Source organism: Chrysochloris asiatica, unplaced genomic scaffold (genome assembly GCF_000296735.1).
Source record: "Chrysochloris asiatica unplaced genomic scaffold, ChrAsi1.0 scaffold00332, whole genome shotgun sequence".
Classification (NCBI taxonomy): domain Eukaryota; kingdom Metazoa; phylum Chordata; class Mammalia; order Afrosoricida; family Chrysochloridae; genus Chrysochloris; species Chrysochloris asiatica.
This window is the reverse complement of record NW_006408850.1, coordinates 2,463,337-2,466,580: the sequence shown is the minus strand read 5'-3', so window position 1 is coordinate 2,466,580 and position 3,244 is coordinate 2,463,337.

The following is a 3,244-nucleotide window of genomic DNA, read 5'->3' as shown; positions in this document are numbered from 1 at the left end:
ACTAAAAATAGGTTCAATAGATATCGTTTTTATTTTCATAGATTATTTAGAATCTCCTCCCCGTCTATAAAACATTCATCAATTAGATAAAACCTATCTCTTTCTTTCTTTCTTTCTTTCTTTCTTTCTTTCTTTCTTTCTTTCTTTCTTTCTTTCTTTCTTTCTACATTCATTAATTTATTTTCACACCCTCTAGATCTAGGCTCCCTCTTGATAGCTTGTAAGCCAGTCACTTCTTGCCTTTGTAGCCCCCCTCCCCCCCAATTTGGTTATGGATTACATCTCAATGTAAAGAAAACAAAATTCCTCACCACTGGACCAATAAACAACATTCTTATCAATAGAGAAAAGATTGATTGGAGTTATCAAGGACTTCATTCTTCTTGGATCAACTATCAACACTCATGGAAGCAGCAGTCAAGAAATCAAATGACATATTGCATTAGGCAAATCTGTGGCACAAGACCTTTTTAAAGTGTTGAAGAGCAAAGATGTCAGCTTGAAGACTAAAGTGCGCCCGACCCAAGCCATGGTATTTTCAATAACCTCATATGCATGTGAAAGCTGGACAGTAAATAAGGAAGACCATAGAAGAATTGATGCTTTTGAGTTATGGTGTTGGAGGAAAATATTGAAAATACCGTGGGCTGTCAAAAGAACCAACAGATCAGTGTTGGAAGAAGTACAGCCAGAGTGCTCCTAGGATGGCCAAACTTCATCTCTCATGCTTCGGACATATTATCAGGAGGGATCAGTCGCTAGAGAAGGATATCATGTTTGGTAAGGTGGGGAGTCGGAGAAAAAGAGGAAGACCCCCAGCAAGATGGATTGGCCAAGTAACAGCATTGATGGACTCAAACATGACAAGAGTAGTGAGGTTGGCCCAAGATTGGGCAGTGTTCCGTTCTGCTGTGCATAAGGTCACTATGAGTCGGTACCAACTCGATAGCACCTAACAACAACAACAGTTTGTGTAGGCAATTTCCAAGTTGCCCATTCCTGTCTACTCTGTGAATGGAGGGAGTGGGAATGATCCTCACTGTAAAGATATGTTTCCTCTTTTGAACTACTGCATCCATAGTTGTAGGTCAAATTCATCAAATTGTATCGGATTGCTCTTTTGTTTTCCTCTTCTTTCTCTTCTAGGTGAACTCTGATCATCCAATCATTGAAGCCAGGTCGAGTGGGTATTATCTGCAAGTGTAGATGTCCATATGCATATGCCCCCTCTTCTTAGCAGCTGTATGCTATACTTTCCTTTTTAAGAACAGATTTTCGTTAAAGAGATAGCTCCTGATTATACCTTTATTTGATCCTACCATGCCCATTCTGCACTGGTCATAAGTTTGTTTCTGTTGTTAAATACTGTAGAGTCGTCAGTTCCAACTCATAGTGACTCTGTTAGGGTTTTCAATGAGTTGTTGGCAGGTTGTACTGCTGAACATGCTGTTAGCTGTCCAATATTTATCCTACAGCGCTACACCAATTATTTAATATATCAAAGATGTTGTTGTTATTGTGTGTTGTGGAGTTAGTTCTGACTTGTAGTGACTCTGTATAGGGTTTCCAAGGAGCAGATGGTGAACTTGAACCACCCACCTTGCAGTTCAAACCTATCTTGCAGCTTTGTGCATTTACTCACAGCGCCACACTAAGACTCCTGGATACTATTAAAAGTTTGGTGGTTATGGTGATTATGTGTCATGGAGTCAGTTCTGACTCATAGCAACCCTGTACAGGGTTTCCAAGTCTGTAAATCTTTATAGGAGCAGAAAGCCTCATCTTTCTCCTGTGGAATGGTTGGTAGTTTCAAACTGCTGGCCTTGAGGAAAGCAGCCCATCTGGTAACCACTATGCTACCAGAGCTCCTAAATAAAAGCTTAGTGAGTATACTCAGCTTCAATTTGTTCTGCACTCTTCTTTATATAATCACCGTTCATTAAACTTCTTCAGGTTCTTTTTGTGCCCAGGACCAAGAGTCAGGTTACTCCTGTTCATACTTTGGCTTTATTTCTTGGCAACTGAGTGACTTTTGTAGTTTATTTATTTCCTGAAATGGTTGAACATAGAACAATTCTTTTTGTCATAGTGACTCTCTGTATTCCTTCCATCTTCTTTTGATATTCTTGTGTTGATCAATATTTTATTCATAGGATACTTCAATATTGCAACTTGAAGCTTGATTTTCTTATTCGGTACTTGTAGCTTTTCTAAATTCAAGTCTTTGCATATTTTGTTATAATACTTAGTCTTCTTGAGTCAACTTTTGAAATTTAATTTCAGCTCATTTGCTTCATCATATCTTACTTCCCATAAGCTTCTGTGTGTCCTAGAGCCGGTTTCAGAATTTTTTCTGACAGTTTTCTTGGTGTTTTCTTCCTTTGTTGTCTTTTTAATGACCTTTTGGTTTCTTCATGTCTTTTGTCCTTGATGCTATTCTACAACTCATTAGTACTCAACTGCCAAATCTATTCTTGTGATAGCATCTAGGTTCAAGTGGCGTATATTAAAGGTCACAATTTGGCTCTTCAGGAAATTGTTTTCATTTTCTTGAGCTTCAGCCTGAAATTGCATATGAGCAATTGATGTTCTGTTCTACAGTAAGTCTCTGGCATTTTTATGACTGATGATATAAAGCTTCTCTATGGTCTCTTTCTGCAGATGTAATTGATTTGATTAATATTTATTTCATTCAGTGAGGTACACATATGAAGTCACTGTCTATACTATTGAAAAAAGGGTACTTGAAATGAATATGTTATTGATTTTGCAAAATTCTAACCTGTGATCTCTGACATACATCATTTCAATCACCGAAGCTATATTTTTCAACTTTTGATCTTTCTTTGTTTCCAATATTCACATTTCTTTCATAAATGCATCTTGATTTCATGTTTGATCAATTTTTAGACAGCAGAAGTTGGTAAAAGGTTCAATTCTCTCATCTTTGGCATTAGTGGCTGGTGCATATATTTTAATAATAATCTTTAATTAATTTCATTATTTGCTGTTGTTGTTAGGTGCCATCAAGTCGGTTCTGACTCATTGTGACCCTGTATACAACAGAAGCATACACTGCCTGGTACTGCTCAATCCTCATAATTGCTATTATTCTTGAGTCCATTCACCTACAGCGCCACACCAGGACTCCTTCCTGGGAGTATTAATATTAGAAATTTAAATCTTGATTAAGTAATGTAATGGTTTTTGTTTTGTTTTTTCTTTTTCTTTTTTTTTTTTTTTT